This window comes from Eptesicus fuscus, chromosome 2 (genome assembly GCF_027574615.1).
Source record: "Eptesicus fuscus isolate TK198812 chromosome 2, DD_ASM_mEF_20220401, whole genome shotgun sequence".
NCBI classification, from domain to species: domain Eukaryota; kingdom Metazoa; phylum Chordata; class Mammalia; order Chiroptera; family Vespertilionidae; genus Eptesicus; species Eptesicus fuscus.
In genome coordinates this window covers 81,723,703-81,746,133 of record NC_072474.1, presented here as the reverse complement: position 1 = coordinate 81,746,133, position 22,431 = coordinate 81,723,703, and positions in this window count along the sequence as shown.

Below are 22,431 nucleotides of genomic sequence, written 5' to 3'. Positions count from 1 at the left end.
TTCCATATTATTCATTGACATGAAAAAAAAAATAATATTGCACATGATAAGACAGATTGTCACCATTATTATCCTTAATATTTTGAGTTAACCATTACATATTATTTAAATATGTTTATACAGTCAATTACTTGTATGTCTGCCTAGCTTACATAAGTGATGTTGAACAGTTTGCAATTCTCAATTAGATGTATTTCTCTTAATTTTATAACTAATATTTCTCTTATTTTTTCTTAATTACATAGTATAAACCAGGCGTCCTCAAATTACGGCCCACGGGCCACATGCAGGTGTTTTTGCCGTTTTGTATTTTACTTCAAAATAAGATATGTGCAGTGTGCATAGGAATTTGTTCATAGTTTTTTTTAAACTATAGTCTGGCCCTCCAATGGTCTGCGGGACAGTGAACTGGCCCCCTGTTTAAAAAGTTTGAGGACCCCTGGTATACACTAACTAAATTGCATGGCAACATATTAGCTCTTTTTAAACTGTCTCTGAAGTATAATATACATACAAAAAAGCCCACATACCATATATGAACGCTTAATGAATTTTTATGAATTACAACATCCATAAAACCAATTACCAGATCAAGAAACAGACTACCTATTAAAACTAGTTAGCCCTGGCCAGTGTGGCTCAAATGGATGGATAACTTCCCTTATTCCAAAAAGCTGTAGTTTTGATCTCCAGTCATGCCACATACCCAGGTTTCGGGTTCAATCCCAACTCAGGGGTGAGAGGCAACTGATGGATATTTGTCTTTCACTCTCTCACATTCATATTTCTCTCTCTCCTTTCCTCTCTCTAAAACTCAATTAAAAAAATAAAACTAGGAGTACCACAGAAGCTCAGGTTTGCACAACCTGTGACCTACCATGCTAACATTATACTGACTTCAAGTAGCATAGATTAGTTATGCTATTTAATGTCTGTTGTTTACATACATAAAATTTATTCATGCATTTTATTGTTGAACATTTTCTCTCTCTTTTAGTATATTCGCATTCACAAACACAAAACAACTATATATTTACGGGGGGGGGGGGGGATACAAGGCATTATTTTTAGAAGTTTGCTTTCTTTAAGTTTCTTGAACACACACACACACACACACACACACAAACAACAACAACAACCAGCATATAACTAAACAAAGCATGAAAAATGTTGGTGTGTTATTTTTTAAAGGGATGTTATATGCAAGGAAAGAACCACCAGGAACTAATACTACTCATTTCATTCTTATACTAAACTAGTGGCCCGGTGCACAAAATTCATGCACATTGAAAGGGAATTAATTAGATTAAATATTTTAATATTGCTATTTGCCCTTTCTCTATAATAAAAGTGTGAGAGATAAAGGATATGAGTACAATGTATATGAAAATAATACATAATTTTATTAATAAATAAACAATAACAAAATGATATAACAACAATAACAAACTCATAATATAAAAACAACATTGATGCAAATAATGACTGATACAGTGATTAAACTTATTCTAATATCTCCCTGTATACTACATTAAGAGTGAAAACACTTTCAGAGTGTTTGACTAATTTCCCTTGAGATAAAGTATTTACAGCTTTAACATCACATGCTCTTTGAACTCAAGAGAAAGCAACATATAACTGACCATGTCCAAAAACGGGTTCAGGTAGGAATATTCCTACTCTGTCTAGAGTTTGTCCTTGTGATTTATTAATAGTCATCACAAATGCTGGCATAACGGGAAACTATCTTCAAATTAATTTAAATGGGTGGCCAGTGTCAGATGGGGACAAATCAATTCTTAGAATCAGAACAATCTCTCCCTCTGCAGATCCTGTTAATATTTCAGCTTTGATAATGTTAGGTCGCAATCTTTTGATAATAAATCTGGTACCATTACAAAGACTCCATTTACTATTAAGATTTCTCAATAGCATGATGATTGCACCCACTTTCAATTTTAATTTATGACATGGCATTCCAGAAGGAGTAATACTATTAAGAAATTCAATAGGAAAAATTTCCTTTTCAGCATCATCTGTTGAGTCAATGGAATCATCACTCAAATAGGTTTGAAAATCTCCATCAAGTATATCCAAAATTTCTTCATTTAATTTTTGAATGTGCTCATTTTTTGGACAAAGAATTGCACGTTTAGATATATTTTTAATATTATCTATAGATATACTATTTCCAAAGATGGCTTTAATAATAGATCCATTAAAAATCATTTCATGGGGAATTTCAATAATATCCATTCCTAAATGAAAACTGCTATCAAGTTTGCCATCTCCAAGTTTTACTAACCATTCACTATAAGCAGAATCATCTGATCTCATATTTGTTTTAAGATACAACTGTCTGAAACATCCCCAAACACTACAGTAGTTTAAACTTGTTTGTTCTATGGCCAATCGTATAGCATGGTGGCACAAAAATTCCCTCTGAAAAGAACTTTCCCACCAAATGCTACATTCAAATTAGCGCCAGCAAGAGCTTTATATGTATGGCACATGTGCGAGTCAAAGTTTATTTTTTTTAATTTCCAGTGTGCGTCATATGTACTGGTTGGTTGGACGGATGGACAAATGTCGGTCACTTAGCCTTTTATCTATACAGATTATGGGTCATGATTTTACCTTTTTAAAAAATTATCCTTTAATACCTCCAAAGCACAATGAGTAAGAATCTGAAGGTTTATGTGGCTTCTATTTGGTTTCTAGGACAAAGCTCTTTCCTTTACCCACCACTCACTTCTCTCCTTTTACAATTGAATGTTAATTCCAACATAATTTTTGTAACACCTCTTAAAAAGGATCCCACCAAGATTTTGATAGTCCATATGATAAAACTTATAGAAAAATACAGCATGAGACTTTCATTCTCTCACTAACTTCTTATATGACTGTAATTCCTCAGTCTCTATAGAATGAAAAAGGAAAATAAAAGTGCCTTCTCTTATTCCAAGGCCTTTCTCAGTCAGGCAACCACAAAAAGAAAGAATGAGCCTACAATTCATGCCATGTAATCTCTATCAGGCATAATTCAAATCAAATCCCATCAGGCAAAGTCTGGGATAATTAAAATGTATAAGAGAACAGTGGTGACCTGGGGGAGAACATATGAAACCTTGTCTCCTGCTTTTGCTGAATATTCTTTTTGTTATGCTAGACTCCAAGTCCCTATCAGGGACCTGGTCAGGCGGCTGTGGGTGCTAACCCATGCTGCCTGCCCCGGTCCATGATCCGTGATCAGGGATCTGGTCAGGTGGCTGCGGGCACTAACCCACGCCACCTGCCCTGGACCATGATCCCTGATAGGAGCTTGGAGTCAGCCACCGCTGGTGGCGGCTGACTCCAAGCCCCCATCGCGGACCTGGGAAGGCGGCTGCGATCGCTAACCCATGCCGCCTGCCCCAGTCCACCATCATGGCTTGGATCCCACTGGCAGTGGGCACTGCCCCCTCCCCCCACCATCTTTGCTGGGTTAATTCGCATATTTGCTCCTGATTAGCTGATGGGGGTGGCTGCAGGGGGTGGCAAAGGTATGGTCAATTTGAATATTATTCTTTTATTAGGTAGGATTTTGCCTTAAAGTAACCAATACAAAGTAATAAATTGAAAACTTGCTCAGTTTCTGCCAAGGCAATCTGCATTCATTAGGATTTTTTAAATTACAATTTTACTGGATAAATTCACAAAGCATAAAATTATCTTTTTTAAAGTGGGTAATTTAGTGTTTGTTTGTTTTGTTTCTTTTTGTTTTTTGTTTTTTTACTATAGTCATAGAGCTGGGCAGCCATCACACTGTCTAATTCCAGAACATATTGACACTGAAAAGAAACACCATATCCATTTGCAGTTAATTCTCATTTCTTCCTCCCTTAACTCCTCCTAACCACTAATTTACTTTCTATCCTTATATATTTGCCTACTCTGGAAATTTCATATAAATGGAAATGTAGAGTATGTATTCTTTTGTGGTTAGCTTCTTTAATTTAGCATAATGTTTTCAAAGCTCATCCTTTGTTACAGCATGTATTAGAACTTCACTTTTATTTGTCAAATAATATTCTGTTTTATAGATATACTATTCATTAGTTGGTGGACATTTGGATTGCATCTTCTTTTAGAGTATTATGATTAATGCTGCTATGAACATTCATGTAAAAGTTTTGGTGTGGGTACAAACTATTTCCTTTTGGGGTTTTGCCCAGGAGTAGAATTACTGGGTGATATAGTAAAATGCTGCGCTTAACATTTTGAGGAACTGCCAACCTATTCCAATGTAGGTTCATCATTTTATAATCCAAGCAACAATTTTGAATGTTGCAAATTTTCTACTTCCTCAACAAAGCTTCTTCTTTGTTTTGCCTTTCTGTTCTTTGGAGTGGATAATCTCAACTGGAGTATCTCCAAGTTTGCCACTTTTTTTTTTTTTTTTCCCCAGTTCAAATTATTTCAGTTTTTGTATTTTTCAACTATAAAAGTTTGGGTTTTTTTTTTTTGATATATTTTATCTCACTATCAACATTCATTATATGTGAGGTAATGTTCTCATACTTTCTGTTAATTCTTTAGGGGTAGTTTATTATTTGTTTAAATACATGTATGCAAATGGCTTTAAAGTTTTTATATAGTTAGTTCAAAATCTAGGCTTCTTCTGGACATTGGCTATGGACTGATTTCAAAGCTACCATGAAACTTGGGAAAGGATGATGGAAATAGGGCAAATGAAAATTCCAAAAATCACTGTTATTAGCAAGATTTAGTCAATTATCTTGACCAAGTGTTTTCTCAGATTGTTCCAAACCTTTGGTTCACTTCCAGAGTTTGAAAAATATTGATTTTTGACCATTTTTGCCATTGTCCTCATTGCTTTTGTGGAGGAACATGTTTTTGAGATCTTTACAAGGTCATTTCAAATGCTGCTCCTCTTCATCTGGATTTTTATTTTTATCTTTGCTGTACTCAATTGTTACTATGGCTTTCTGGACACTTTAAAACTTGGACTCAAGCTGTCTTCCCATCCTCATCTCTATCTTCTTTGTGATAAACATAATACAATAATATTGGACTATCCATTTTTATTACAATTTAACTCTGCCTAGTTCAAGTTTGCTCATTTTGCTTGTGAACAACTTCATTCGTTGCATTACAAGTTAATGATTACACTAAAGATTATAATGGTAGTAGGTAACATTTGTTGATGTTTTATCATTAACCATGTTCTATTTTAAAGTACTTTTCATTAATTATCTCAATTAATCCACACAAAAATCTATGATGCAGAAAGAATACAAAGAAGCAATTTTAACAGTCTGTTATTCAGATGAAACTAGACTTGTTTAAAGTCTTAATGAAGAGTTATTGATAAGGAGAAACATAGGTCACCAACATTTCTTTAAATTTGGATGGCTAGGTTGAAGTTACTTAACATAGAAGAGGAATAAGGGTGGGTTTTAAGGCAACAAATGATGACCTATATTTTAATATGCTGAGTTTTTGGGACAATTAAGTGAAGAAATTCATCAAGCAATTGGATATATGTACCTGCAAGGCATGAGAGAGGTCAGTCCTGGAGGTTCAGGTTAAGAATTATGAACATGTAGATAGTATATTTCAAATTTAGGAGTTGGCAAGATTGCAAAAATAACCAATACAATGTAGCAGAAGTCTGATTATGGAAATTTGGAGGTACTCTAAACTCCAGGAAAATCAAATTGGGGAGGAAAATAGATCACAGAGAGCATGTCATGTGTAAAGAATATATATAATCTTTATTAGCATTAGAACTTGAAGGTTTAATCTTAACACTATCTCTCATGTACTGGACAGGAGAAGAAAATGATGAATACAGGTGCAAAGTCTTGTGGACAGAAAAGAAGGAAATTCTAGTGAGTAGAGAGAAAGGAGTTAGGTGGAGGACCTGAAGAAAATAGTGAAGATTTTAAACATTCCCTGGGGGAAAATGGGAAAGACAGTTGAAAAAGTGTCACAGTGGTCCATCTGAAGTGATTGCTGATAATTCTATAGTGGATCTATATTGTAAGGGTTATATGATTGAGCCAGGGTTCAAAACTCAGCAGACAGTGAAGAGAAGATTGCATTTCTGATTTCAAGATCAAAGTGTATTCATTACTTCATGTATTTTCCTCAGTTTTATATTGCACTGCACTAAGCTTAAAAAAGGGATATATGCATGTAATAATGAAAACAATTTAGTGCAGAAATATCTATTGGAACATTGAATATTTATATTAGATTATTTATTATAGAAGACAGGAATCAAATATAGCAAGAAAGATACTTTTAAAATTACCATACTTTCCATGTAATCTGAATTTTGTCTTTTAATGAGGCATAAAGTATGTCTATATGATGTTTTAACATGGATAAAAATCAAGACAAACATTTACTCATTGTTCTTATCTAAATTAAAGAACAATATTAAGGGAATTTTTAACTCATATTATCAGTCACTTATTCAGCATAATATTCTAAACATAATAATGTACTTTTCTATATTTTTTATTTTATTTTTAAGCTAATTTTAAAAATTTATATACAGAATTTTTATTTATTGAAGAAATACATTCATTCCATGTACAAATAGCATAGAATTCTAAGGGATCCACAAAATAATATTCTCAAAATCTAATTTTTATGGAAGCCAACAATATTATGATAATCTAAAACTTGAACATGAAGTAACTAACAAGGTAGCAATTATTTGTAGTATAGATAAATAAATAAATTTTTACAGATCTTAATATTCTGATTCGAGACTAATTATCTTGCCAATATACATAGTGGCCAGCAGAATAGGTTAATAATGTTTCACAATTTTTGTTAATATTGTTATTTTTTTAATGCTTGGAATTTCACATAGCTATATAAATATTGCATGTACATGTATGAATATATTTTCCAATTTTTAATTTACCATATTTTAACAAAATGTAGAAGCCTATCCTTGAGAAATCAAATTTGTATCAATACTCATGATTCAATTTCAAATATTAAATCTCTTTGCTAAACTTTAAGTAATTTAATATTTTGACTATAGACCAAATATTGTTTTTAAATTTAAAATACATTTAAAACAATAATATTAGTATATTGTGGATGAAAATGGATATTGTAATAAATCTAACTGAAAGTAACTTCACAAGGTGATCTGATCATAAATCTCTAGCTGGGCAGGTCATGGTGGCTAGATAGGCCCCAGTATATTTTCAGTAAAAAGTTCATTTTTGCTTTAACTAAGCCCAATTCATTGTTTTTTTGTGTGTCTAACTTAACACACCTTTGAAATGCCTTTTTTTTTTTTTCCTAGAGGCGTAGCCACCCTCAGAGGGTAATCTTGTTAACTCTCCTGTAATCCAATTCCACCTTAGCTTCTCCCACCTTCTCCAAACTTTCCTAGTTTCCTCCTTAATTCCAAATGTGTAAAAGAAACTGCAAAACTGTCATTCTTCAGAGCATTTTAGTTCTTGCTTTCCAGCAATTATCATTAGTTTGGCTGAAGTAAACTCTTCTAAAAGTTCTGTATAGGTTTGAATGTTTATGTCAACAATACAGAACAGATATTTCTGAGAGGAAATGTATTTATTTTCTAGAATTGCTATGAGAACTTACTACAACATGCTGCCTTTAAACAATAAAAAGTTATTTTCACAGATTTGGAGGTCAGAATTCTGAAATCAAAGTGTTGGTAAGAAGGCCATCCTTGCTCAGCAACTCTAGGAGAGAAATTTCCCCTGCTTTTGCCAGATTCCGAGGATGGTGGGCATTCCTTTTTCTTGGTTTGTGGCCATATGGCTTCAGTCTCTGCCCCTGTTGTCACATTACCTTCTCCTCTTTGTGTCTTATCCTCTTTTGTCTCTTATAAGGACACTTGGTTTTGGACTTAAGACCCAGCTGGATAATCTCCTCTTTTCAAGATTCTGCATCACATTTTTCCATATAACGTAATAGTCACTTTTCCCCATAGAACACAGTATGAACTTGTTCCAGGGATTAAGAAATTAATATACTTTAGGGGAGGCATTTATTCTGCCTTCCAGAGGAAAGGATACAAAATTATTTCCCATTTGACTCATTTTCTTCTGAACATTTTGTTCAGATCAACTCATCTTTGCCATACAAAATGTTAGTGGAAACAGTTACAGCTATATTTACATTACACTAATTGGATAATTCCATTAATTGAATAATTACAAATCACTAATTTCCATCATTAAATTGGTTAAAGCTAAGTATCAACTGCTGCTATGTTTAGTCTTCTATCTTAAACTCTCTCAAAATAGGATTCTTGTGATTTTTTTTTTTTTGCCAATTCATTCTTTATTAAAAATTTTCATGTAGTTTGCTGAGAAATGTAATAAAAAATATGAGGTAATAACCTAGTAAAAGTATATTGTTAATATATGTTTGCAAGTCCAGAATATAAATTATATATAAATACTCAAAATATGAATCTTTCAAAATACTATCAAGATTAAAAATAAAAATGATTGGGAATAAATTTAGCAAAAGATGTACACAACTTGTAGTCTGAAAACTACAAAATATTTATGAAAACATGGAAAGAAAGCCCTGTTTATGGATCAGAAGACTTAGTAATATTAAAATGATAGTGCTCCCAAATTGATCTACAGATTTAAAACAATCCATATTAAATTTCTAGCTTTCTTTTGGAAGAAATTGACAAGTTGATTATAACATTTTAAGGAAATGTAAAGGATATAGAATAATTTAACCATCAAAGGGTTGGACAAAGTTGGTGGACTCACACTTTTTTACCTCAAAACTTAGTGAAAACCTATGGAATTCATGTGAGTGTGGTGCTAGCACATAGCTAAACATCTAATCTAATAATAGACAAACATGTAAATTGACTGTACCTCCACTATGCCACCAGCCAATCAGGAGTGATATGCAAATTAACCCAACAAATATGGCAGTTAATTTGCATACCCAGTCACTGAGTGACAGGGGTGGGATGCTTGCGTCATCGCCATGGCGACGACACAGGCATTCTTCCCCATCCCCAGTCTCTCAGGGTTTCTGGCAGTGTGGGAAGGAGAGGCCAGAGAGGAAAGAGGCGGCTCTGTGGCCTGAGCGGAAAGGAGCTGGGCCTGAGTGGAAAGGTGGTCCTGGCAGTTAGGGAAAGGAAAGCCCATTCTAACACGAATCTTCATGCATGGGCTTCTAATATATAGATAAATGACATAAAATGGATAACCTAAAAATAAACCCTCATGTTTAGTGTCTATTGATTTCTGAGGGAATGTCAAGATAATTCAATGGGGCAAAGAAATGTATTTCAACAGAATACACAGGGATAACTAGAAATCTAGATGTAAAAGAATGAATTTGACTCCTTTACCATACCAAAAAATAACTCCAAATTGTTCATAGACCTAAATATAAGAACTATTACTGTACTACTCTCAGAAGGAACAGTAGTAAATCTTCATGACCATGTGTTAGTCCAATGGCTTCTTAGCTATGACATTAAAAGCACAAGTGACAAAATAAAAAATTAATAAATTGGATTTCATGAAAATTAAAACATTTGTGCATTAAGTACATCATCAAGAAAAGTCAAAAGAAAATCCATAGGAAAAATGGAAATAAATCATATCTATGATAAGGGAATTTTATTAATATTATAGAGCAGACACATAAATCAAAAATAAAAGGATCAATAGCCCAATCAAAAATGGGCAAAGAATATGAATAGGTATTTTTCAAAGAAGATATACAAATACCCAATAAGCCATGAACAAAAGCTATTAGTGAAATATAAAAAAAAAATATGTGGTAAGCATGGGCAGACGCCATGGACCGGGGCGCAGTGTGGACCTCTGGGCCGCCCCGCAGCAGTGCACGGGAGCTGGGTGGGCAGCGTGCTCCCTCCCAGCCAGCCTCGACATACTGGCTCCTGCAGTCCCAGCAGCTGCAGCCCTGCTCACCTGGAAGCCCATTGGGGCCGGCAGCATCTCCACTGCCGCCTGCTACCAGTGCCTCGTCGCTGACACCCGTCATGTTCCACGCCACCCCCAGGTGGTCAGTGCACACCATAGAGAGCGGTCGAATTCCTAGTGGAACTCTTGGTTGAAGGGACAATATGCATATTGGGCTTTTATTACATAGGATATCTTCCATTGATTTCAGAGAGGAAGGGAGAGGAAGAGAGAGAGAGAAACATCAATGATGAGAGAGAATCATGGATAGGCTGCTTCTGCACACCCCACACTGGGATCAAGACCACAACCTGGGCATGTGCCCTGACAGGGAGTCAAACCTTGACCTCCTGAGTCATAGGTCAACATTCAACCACTTAGCCACGCTTGCTGGGCTCTTGTTCTTGTTTTAAAGTAGAGAGAATTAACAATCCAGAGTTGACTTGCCCAAAACAGCAAAGTTACACAGTGGCAGAGTCAGAGGGAGGGAGGGGGACTGGTTCTAAACACACGCTAATGAGGCCTCTGTGTTAATGGGTTCATCCAGTGGGGCAGGTGGACAGACAGTGTCTCTGGCTCTTCAAGCGGCACTTCCTCAAGGCCCTCAGATTCACTGTATGACCCCCCATCCTCTCTACCTGACATAGGAGCTGAGGAGGGAGGAGGATGGGAAGGGCCATCTGTGGTTCACCAGGGAGGGGACATGGGAGGGGGAGGGAGGGGACATGGGAGGGGGAGGGAGGGGCAGAGCTGGGAGCACCACAGACCCTGGGTGGGAGTTAGAGGCAGCGATCTGGATGCTGATCGCCCTGTCCCAGCATCTCAGGATCATTTCTTTCTCTGGAAGCAGAGCAAGCATTGTCTTAGGCCTTGGGACTTGGGGCTGGTCTCCGCCGTTCTGTTCTGTGGTGCGGGATCCTCTCTGTCCTGGAAATTGGAGTCAGGGATTGGAGTCGGACCACCTGGGCAAGCCCTTTGCATTGGACCCTGAGCCCTTTTGTGTCACGCGTGACCTGGTTCCAGCCACAGCTGATCCGTGTGTCCACAAGGGGACTTTGTTTTCCTAGTTTTCAACGTTTGCTTTCCATAATGCTGTACTTTCTGTTTTGTTGTTTTTTGTACCAAAAATAAAGCCATTTGCTTGTTTCCAATAAGTATTTGTCATCACTGAAGAGAGCTTGGGGGGGTGGGGGTGTGGATGGATTAGGGCAGCCAGATGGGAATGACCCACCTCCTGGACGTCAGGGTGGGAGGCTGGTCATGAACATTCCATTTCCCTTGTGTGGAGCTCAAACTACGGTCTGGGTTTTACAGTCAGACCCTCAAAACGAACGGGCTCCTGCCAGCAGCTGCCAGAGACCCTGTCTTCCCAGGGGCCCAGCGGAGCGTGGGGCCTCCTCCCCGCTCCCCCCCACATTGTTCCTTACACTCTGGCTTCCCTCGAGTACACCCCAAAGCCACCACCTCGGCTGCCACAGTTTCCACTGTCTCCGCATCGCCCTCTGGGAGGGTGCTGTTGCCTCCTGCTGTCTCCCTGCTTCCTCTTCCCCCTCAGTTTGCTCCTGACACAGAAGCCAGTGGGTCCTCACCTACAGCCCTGGTGCCTGCCCTGCACTCAGGGGACGCCAGGTTCTCACGGGCCCTCGATCCCTGCAGGATGTGCCCCCGAACCCAGTCTTGACCCCCTTCCACTCGGCCTCTTGCTCATCCTGCTGCCCCTCCATAGGCTGTCCCCTCTGCCTGATGCCCTTCTCCAGGCATCCGCCTGGCTCTCCTCCATCCGTCCACTTTCCCTCAGTGAGCCTCACTTTGCCCCTCCCTCGTGGGGCCCCTATGTGGCTTCATTCCCATGTTTTCATGGTGCCCTGCCCTCTAACATCTGCACCTCACATCTGTCCGAGGCTGTTTCCTCCCTGTACCCCTGTCCTCTCCTGGTGGAACACGCACTCAGAAGGACAGGGTGGCTGGCTCTCTGCTGCTCTACGAGCACCCGGGCATCCCTAGGACATGGAGGGTGCTCAGTCAGTGATACGGGTTGAGTAAGATGCTCAGGCAGTAGTGTTAGGTGTAAAGGCCATTGGAAGGCAGATTCACTTGGAGCCAAGGGCCGGTGAGCTCTCGGCACAGCGCTCAGGGCTGGCCCTGGGAGCCAGTTGTTCCTTTTCTTGCAAGACAGCGGGAGGAAGAGAATGAAAAAGGAGCAGTGTGTGTTTTCCCTCAACTACATAAACGCTGATGATCTCATTCCATTCTGAAAGCTATGAATACAAACCCTTAGATCAACCCTGTGAGGTGGGTTCTGGGATTATCTGAGATTCCGTGGAGAGTGCGCGGCCTTCGCCTAGCACAAGGACAGTGCTTAGTAACCGTCAGCTTTTAGTGCTGTGATTCGTGCACTGGTGGGAGCAGCCTGCGGGGATCAGCCTGCTGTGGGAGGGCCGCACACTGATCACTAGGGGGCAGCTACTGCATTGAGCATCTGGTCAATCGGTCGTTCTGGTCATTACGCCCTTTGGTCTGGGCTTTTATTATATAGGATGATAGAAAGTTTTCCTTTCCCCTCATCTTACCTTAACACCAATAGGGCTCCAGCATAATAGCAGCTGATTACGCTACACAGGGCTGCAAGATGCAGACCTAATCTTCCAAAAAGATACCGAGCACTGCCCTAAACCCGTGGTCGGCAAACTGCGGCTCGCGAGCCACATGCAGCTCTTTGGCCTCTTGAGTGTGGCTCTTCCACAAAATACAATGGCCTGGGCGAGTATATTTTGAAGAAGTGGCATTAGAAGAAGTTTAAGTTTAAAAAATTTGGCTCTCAAAAGAAATTTCAATCGTTGTACTGTTGATATTTGGCTCTGTTGACTAATGAGTTTGCCGACCACTGCCCTAAACAAACCCCTTCTCATTACATGTCCTTATGACTGGCCCAAATGTCACCATCACATTTTTTAGATTCTGCATTCTTTATATGGGATCAGCACTTGATCTAGAAACTCTATTCCCACATTTGCAATATGGCTCATTTCCACCAAGATCATGAGGGACATGGAACCTCAGGGGGTATGCCCTCAAAGCTCCAGTATACTTTATACTTGGAAGGGTTTAAAATGCTGTAGCATCTATTTATGTTTTTCAATATTTCCAATAAGTTTTTTAAATCCCAAATTCCTGGATCTTGTACTGAAAATCTAAACCCGGAAATGGAATCAGCATCTCAGAGGGAAAGGTCTCACATTTTTAAGCCACACAGAGGATGCTCACGTAGCCCGTTAATGAACTGGTGTTCAGAGTCTGCCCTGCATTCAGCTCAGTCGTGCCTCAGTCTTAGAAGGCACTTTCCCCAAGTGTGGGACTGGAAATCTATCATATACTGGACTCTGCTCTCAAGATATAGTCAATTTCCTCATTCTCCTCTCTGATATTTTTGTAAATTTGTGTTATCAGTAAAGTATTCTGTCATGTAGGAGTTTCTGATTGTTATTTATGCAGTTATGACAACTTTGCCCTGAATAAATGTGTATATCACGCATAACCTTTCTTTTTACTAGGTCATTGGGTCGAACACAAATGTAACTAAGCTTCTGAAAACTTCTATGGGTAAAAGTAGTTATATTTTCTAGAATGGTAGCAAAATATCACAGTGCAAAATAAAAGGGGGCATTTAGAAGAACTAAAAAGCAAATTTAACTAGATGCTTTGCCTGTGGCCTAGGAAAAAGAACAATGTGTTTCAAATTAAATAGACTTTTAATCCTGCTTTTTTAAAAAAAATTTTACCCACCAGAGAGAATTTAATAGGAGTAATAATCCTTTGCACTTACATCGCATGCTTCAATTTCAACGTACCTCCCATGAATTATTTAATTTCCCAGAGGTCAGCCTATAGCTCATCCATATTGAGCTTTGTTATCTGACTGTTCTTCAGAGGCTGCAGGGCCCAGGTCTTTGCCCCACTATCCACAATGTTTGGATGCTTTGTGCCTCTCCATATCTTTCTATGTCTGCCCAGCTCTGATACTTTCCAAAGTTTCTAACCTAGGAAGTGTATTTTTTTACTTCTCCCTATGGTTACAGATCTTTTGCATTTCGTCCTAGAGAACGGTAAAGCAGAATTTGAACCATTTTTATGTAACATCATTTTCCATTCCATGGTCAGTCTTTACCAGTGGACTCTAAGTTATTTATAAACTGAGACTGAGATCTGTTCCCATCTATTTCAGCATCATGTCAGCCATTTAAAAGGTACTCTATAAAATGTGTTGACTAAGTATTAATAGATTAATATATATTAATATCCCCATTTGAAGTTAAGTATAAATCAAGCCTGACTGAAGTGAAGATGTTGGTGTGAGGTAATATACCAAACATACAGCTCAGACAGAAATTCCCTGAGGGAGTTTCCAAAGGGAATGGGTGCTGCCTTATTTAAATTGCATTCTGAGTGCACTGTGAGAACCAAAGAACACATATTATCATCTCAATTTTGCAAAACAGAAAACTGTGACAAGGGACATCAAGTGACAAATTGAAGTGTTTTGTATGGGTTTTCCAAAAGCCAAACCTGAGATAAAGATTTGGGTGTGGTGGGGGGGGGGGGTGGTAGGAAATCTGGGAATTATCTGTAGAGCTTTAGGTGTGATTCCTAATCAGAGAATCTGAATGCAGTGTCTGTAATTACATTGTTTCACTTTTTAGTAATAGAAATAGCAATCATGGTGTATAACATTGATCAAACACTTTTTATGTGCTAGGCATTATGTGGGAACATTTTAATGGATTATCTCATTTAATTTTCACAATAATCATATGGAGTAGTTAATATTATCATCCTCATTTTATACAACAGGAAACTGAAGTTTAGTGAATTGGTTTGTGGTGGAGAGTACATGGTTTAAAATCTGATGATTTTGGACACAAATTTTATCTTATATTTGTGATATGTATGATTTAATAAACCTAGGTTTCATGTATATAAAAAAGGGAGTAGATTAGTATGTCATAGGTTTGCTTGATGATTAAATGTGGTATTTTGTGCAGCATGTGACTGGCACATATAATGTTCTATTGATAAGAGCCCTTTTCTATGTATTTCCCCTCTAATTTGTAAATTCAATGAAGGCAGACTGTATCTGCTTTGTGTATTCTTCTCAATGTACAGTAGGACTTTTAATACTTGTAAGTGGCAGAATTATTGAAATTTCTTATCCAAAGGTATTTAGTATCTGCTGGAATTGAATCAAAAACAAGCTCTCAGGACAGATGAATTCATGATTTAAAACCATTTAGCTCCATGGTCCTTAAAATAGCATTGCATCAATTAAACATGTAATTTTAATAATATGAATTATAATAATTGAAACAAGATTTATCACTAGTTCATAGGAAATTAATTGTCTTTACATTTTCAACCTGAGATTCTAGGTGCATATGTACCTTAAGAACAATTATAAATGTCAAAGTATCCCTGATAGACATCCAATTTCTTTCTTTTCTTGCCCCCATTTTACCTCTATCCTCCCCTCAATTTTTTTTTAAATTGATTTTTACTGTCACTGTTTGTTGATATATCCTTTCCCTGGCCCTTTATAGAAGAAAACACAAATTTATAAAATTTTCCTCAGTAAGAGTCATTCATGCAACAGCAGTGTTCTTTCTCAGGTCTGGTTGGAGGAAGTGGTAGAGGTGGAACAAGTGATTAATATGTTTTATGGGGAAATCCTATGACAATAAAAATACCTCTTCTTATAGCCATGTTCACTTACAGCAAGAGGGCAAAAACAAAGGTGAATATAGAGGCTAATGTTAGGACTTTGTACATAGAAGACAATGCAGTCACATTTCAGGGTAAATCAGTTCTAGATTATGCAGGGCAATTTATGACAGCAGCAGGCCTCCATAGAAGCTCGGGAATGAAGAGGAGGATGGAGCTTGGCATAGGTAGATAAGGACAAAGATGAGACAGAGACCAGAACTGTGACAATGATTTAGGCAGGTAAATTTCTCAATTCTTCCAGAACATATAAAAGAACAAGAGAGGTGAAAGAGCAGGTGTGGGGTTCGGGCAATCCTAGCTAATCATGTGTTTAAGGCAGAAGGAAGGAAAACCTTACATGTCAAGAGCAGAAGAGAAACATCTTTTTTTTTTTTTAAATATATTTTTATTGACTTCAGAGAGGAAGGGAGAGGGAGAGAGAGATAGAAACATCAATGATGAGAGAGAATCATTGATTGGCTGCCTCCTGCAGGCCCCCTACTGGGGACTGAGCCCACAACCCAGGCATGTGCCCTTGACTAGAATTGAACCTGGGACCCTTCAGTCCGTATGCCAACACTCTGTCCACTGAGCCAAACTGCCTGGGGCAGAAACATATTTTAAAGGAGTTTGTTATCTGGTGGTGATAATATTTTTGTAGTTTTATATAAGAAAAAACCTTCAATGTATAAATCAATGGAGAGAACATTTTTTCAAACTATTACAAATTTGAAAGGACTATAATTGTGACAGTGCATCTTCTCAGCATTGCCAAATATTATTTACTAGAGGCCTGATGCATGAATTCGTGCACAGGTGGGATCCCAAGGGGAGTGGGGGGCTGGGACGCAATCGGCCCTCCGTGTGGGCGGTGGGATGCCCTTGCCAGCCCAGGATCCAGATCCATCCCGTTGACATTTGCACCAGTTGTTGGGAGCCACCTGGTGGCCACTTTTATATTGTTTCTTCCTTGTGGAGTGTCTAGAGAGGGGAAGCTGCCGTGGTGCCTGAGGCTGACTTTCAGGGGGCCAGCAGCACTGGTTCGTGGGTGCCTGGCCCGTTCTCTGGAGATTGGACCTGCAGGAGTACTGAGGGAATGAGTGGCTGTTGGGCTGCCAGAATGGGTCAGTCAGCTGAGTGCTGCTCCCGCTGTGGGAGTGCACTGACCACCAGGGGACAGATCCTGTGTTGAGCGTCTTCCCCCTGGTGGTCAGTGCACATCATAGCAACCAGTCGACCAGTCGTTCCAGTTGTTCGGTCATAATGGTTGCTTAGGCTTTTATATATATATACTAGAGGCCCAATGTGTGATATTGCACACCTTGCCCACCCGTCTGCCACTCTACCATGCTCGCAGCCCCGCCCCCCTGCCTGCCATGCTCGCAGCCACGCTCACAGCTGCACCTGCCTCGCTGCGCCCACCTCACCACACCCACCTCGCTGTGCCCACCCGCCCGCTGCCCTGCCCCTCTACCGGCCACCAGCCTTGCTGCGATCGGAGCCTGTGAGGGCCCGAGAAGTGCTCCATGCACCTCATGGTGACAAGTCGTTTGGTCATTTTGGTCGTGACGCCTCTTAACTTTTATTATTATGATATAGATGATTTACAAAGTTTCTTTATAATCAAACCAGGTTTTGATTTGTAATTTCAAGAGTAAAATTCCTACAATGTGTAATTGATATAATTTTGTCACAACAGTTAGCAATTCATTGCAATTTTAGCACAAACTATGGTATACTTCAGTTAACTTTGAAACTCTTTTCCTTTCCTTATCATCTGTGTATAATTAAGTAAACGATAATGAGGCTAAACCTGTGTAGAGAGATTTCCCCTTTCATTTAGAGAATTCCCACACACTTGGCAATATGAACTTTGTAAATCAAGGTCTTAAGCAGGAAGTGTGAGGGAGATATAAGACACATGTGTTGTGTTTTTACCAAAAATCTTAGTAGCTAATTTTAAGTGTAATTAATATAACATAGCAATGGCTGGTTTAAAACAAGTTTTCATAGTGAAACTATAATTTTTTATTTTTATATCAATATTAAATTGAAAAGCCAACTACCAATAAATTGCTAATGTAGAAAAAAAGAGTTTTAAAATAGGTATGTTACAATGACATATTGGTCTAAATGGTCATTTGATTAGCTGGCACCTTTGCAATAACCTTTATAAAGCCCTCAGAACTCTTCATTCAATATATTTATTCATTGAGGTAAATATGACTTGAAGTATTAAATCTGACCATTATATAAAAGGAAGGAGCAATTGTTGGAATCTGGTTGTTTGGATATGTGATTCCAAAGGTGATGAAAGCTGTTCATTATTCACAGACTGTGTGACGCAGAGCATGTAAAAAGCTCTTCATTGCTCCAGGTATATCTTTTTTGGCCTTGCTTTCCCCACCTTTCAAGTTGCACTGGAAGCCTGAATTCATCCAGAACTGTCAATTCCAAAAGTGATAGAAGGCCAAATGTGATATAATTTCTTGGGTTCCCATAGTACATCAGTGAAGCATGTGCAAATGACCTTTTTTATTTCTGTGGCACCATTTCTCCAAAGAGCTCAAAGGACATAATATAACTCCTAAATTCTCCCAGCATTATCTTTGAGTTGGGAGTAGAGATCTCTGATTACCAAATTCACATGGAGTTAAATATACAGCAGGCTAAGCTCCACCTTTTATAAAGTTAACTAGAGGCCCAGCACACACGAAATCGTGCGTGAGTAGCTTGCTTCCACTTGCCTTAGCTGGCCGCCCCGCCCATCGCCACTGGTAGCTCTCTGCTGCTAGTAGCTCGTGGCCTGCCCCATCTGTGGTGAGAGCTGCTGCTCCTTTGGTCATGATGGCATGAAGGCGTTATGGCATGATGGCCACAGGCATTTTATGTAAGAGATTAGATATAAAGCCTCTTAAAGTATTAACTATTAATACAACTATTAATAGACTTACTCAATTTGTTAAATAATTATCTTTTGAAAACCTGTGTGAGATACTGTGTTTGACAAACTTACAATGCTCTAACACTGTAACAATACCAACTTTTTTGTTTTTTTGCTTCTGAGGTGGTTTCTAAATTTCAGAAGTTAGGGCATTAAGGTGAGGAGTCATTCCCCATTGGTTAAAATAACATTATCCTTCTGGTTTATCCTGGAACTCTCCTACAGCATCCATTGGGATATTCATGTTCCCAGTTGTATGGTCCACATTGCTTTATACTGCAGTCAATTCTTATAACAGTCTTGGATATTTTTATTTTTCATTTTTCCTTACTAAATCTGTAAGTGTTTCTCAGAGAAACAGAAGAGTTTAGCTACCTTCTAGGGCTAAAGGTTCTATAAAATCCTTGATGTGATACCTCAAGTTACAGGAGGTTAGAAAAGTGGTCTATCCAAACTGCTATTTGTAGGAAGCCCTTGACTTTGGAAGCTTGAATTTCACTACATGATTCGTTTTCTTGTTTGTGGCTTTGTATTTGAACTAAGGTCTGACATCTCTGGAGAATTGAGGTCAAGCTATAGTTTTAATGCTTAAAAATGACAGAATAAATGAAAATAAAAGATAACACGGCCAAGAAAATACATATATCCACATTGGTTAATGCTACAAAATTGTATCTGGCCATATACATTGTGTAAATACAAGATAAAGAGACACACACACACACACACTTTAAAAAATACTAAACAAAAAAACCCAATATTTTATACATAAGTAGTACATAGGGAACTGCCTATAAGAAAGCAAGGAATTAAAACAAGGTCTTCTATTCCTATAAGTCACATTTTTTTCAGTTCTAACTACTGGATAGTAAACTCTAGTAGAGTAGAATAAAAGTGGACTCATTTGGTAGGAAATCTTCCCAGTGGCAAAGGGAATTCATAATATATTGCTAGGAGGTCACAGCATTAAATATTAATAGCTTTTTACTCCTTGATGGCAAGATAGCAAGGAAATGTTTGGGTAAGGACAGGAGCCATGTCATACGTTTCCAAGTGTTTAACCAAGGACCTGTAATCATCCTAGAACCGTCGCTGGCAAACTGCGGCTTGCGAGCCACATGCGGCTCTTTGGCCCCTTGAGTGTGGCTCTTCCACAAAATACCACGGTCTGGGCGAGTCTATTTTGAAGAAGTGGCGTTAGAAGAAGTTTAAGTTTTAAAAATTTGGCTCTCAAAAGAAATTTCAATCGTTGTACTGTTAATATTTGGCTCTGTTGACTAATGAGTTTGCCGACCACTGGCCTAGAACATTTTTTTTTTTTTAATGGATGTGTTTCACTTACTGAGGAGAAACCCAAACCCAATGTGCTTAATGATCAGTGAGGTTAAGATTGATAACAAAAAATACTAAAGTAGAGTGTGTATAAAAAGGATTTAAGCCAAGGTTTTAACTATTCCAATGGAAGAAGTTAAAATGATCTGATACCAGCAATTTATTTATTCACAAAGCCAATGAATGAATAAATTCATGAATTCACAGAGATAGAGATTATTTTCCTTCCTTTAATTTGGAGACATGACATATGCTTCCTTTAGTACCTTAACCACCAAAAATTTCAGTAGCAATATTTTAGTAAGATTTTGTAAATGATAACATGATGAAGGGTGGAATTACAATTTGGGTCAAAAGACAAATATTCAACTTGTAAATATTCTCTGTGTGAGTAGAAAGCCTCTGTGCTTTATGTTTCCCGGCTTAAGTATTTAACTGGTACAAACTCAGTCATACATTGTATAGTTTTTGATCTACATGGCGAGTTTTTCATCCCTCCAAAATTATTTGTACACCGACAGCTTTCTGTGATGAAAAAAGTAATAGGTTTATTTATTTTTTAAAGTGACAAATGATGAGAATTCAGTGGCTATTCCTTCTACATGCGACACGTACTCTCAGGGAGAGGTAAGCCCAGAATGCCCTAACTCAGATGGTAATACTGTTGCTTGCTTATGTTGCTGCAGGGGAAAGACGAACTTCTGTTTTTTGAGCTACTTGTAATCAGTGAAAAAGGAACAAATATTTAGTTTCATCCATGCAGGTGCTCAAGGTAGCATCGTAACTGTAAAAAAAAAAAAAAAAAAAAAAAAGTGGAAAGTAATAATGTCTCTCCCTGGCAACAATAGGAATGTCTGGTTTATTAAAAACGTGCAGTCTTTCTAGGTTAAAGTGCAGATGCTTTTTGTTAGAACCCACAACAGGTTGTACATTACAAGATAATATTCATGTGTTGTTAATGGAATTACAGGCTTTTCATTCCTTAGAAGTGTATGCTGTCCTAAACTTTCTGAATTACTGTAAATTTTGATGTCAATAGACAAAATTTGGTGTAGTGACATAGTATAGCCTGTAGACTTGGCTAAGTAAATGAGAAAAGCTCACAGGAGTGGACTCACAGAAAGCCTGAAAATGATATTAATTCAAACAATCTTTTCCCCATATAAAATGATACAATCACTCCACCCAGCTCTCCCAATGAAGGATAATATAGTAGTTCCAGTTGAATTAGAAATGGAGTAAACTTGGAGCTAAATGAATCATAAATCAATGAATGCCTCAGCCCGCCGACTCACGGTTTATTGATTCACAAGCTGTTTATCCCGCACTCATTGTGCTTCAGTGCAATTATCGTTTAATTACATTTTCTGTATGTACCAAATTGTATTTTAGATGTCTTCCTAGACCAAACAATTTCAAGCTCTGTATCTGCTCACTAACCATGGGGCTTGTTTATCTTTTCTTCTTCAGTATGCTTGTCTTGATTTCTTCTTGTTCACCAGACACAGCTCACAATAGGATCTATTAAAGCACATTTAACAAACTCTCCCTAATTATAATCATGTTTATTGTTCTCATTTTTACATCAAGATTGATTTGAAATATAACAGATGATGAGAGTTAGAGAAAAATATAAAATAGCATGAGCTAAACAAAGCTATTAAATTTTATGAGTTTAAACCATAAAACCTGTACTTTTATGCAACCTAACTATGAAATGCTATAGAAAAGAATATAATTATGAATCAACTTAATGTTGATGATTTAAGATATTTTTAAAATAATTGGGTGTAGAATATTCTTTCTAATTTCACATATTACCTCATGTTAGAAATCTAATCTTCATTTAGCAACCCAGAGATAGTGGGTAATTTTCTACTTATATAGTGAGACATAAAGTAAATTTAATATATTTTTTAAATTAAAAAAGTTTCTACACTAAGTACCCATGAAATAATGTTCTGAATGAAGCTCTTTAAACCATCTTTCAGAAACAATAACAAACAGCATGTGATGGCTTAGAAAGAGATTCCTCTTAAAGAAGTTGCAAACTATACTTGATCTTGCCAATTGGGAGCAGATTTCAAAGTTATGTTAGGAATGTAACATCATTTATACCATTCTTCAAGCAAAATAATCAATTTGTTATTTTCATCCCTATCAGGAGACTGAAGTCAACATTGATATCTGCAATCAGAGTTTAGATTGGACTTGTCTGTTATGAAAGAAATAGCACCAATAAACTCAATAAAACATCTTCATAGACAAGGAAGTCCATTTGGAAGACTCTGTTCTTCTGTAATCTTAAACCATACAGTTTGCATACAATTTTAGATTTAAAACTTAATCAATTTCAGAAACTCTTAGGAAATGTTTAATTTCCAATATTTTACCTGGTTTAGATGCTACCACTCAGGTCATGAGCTAAAT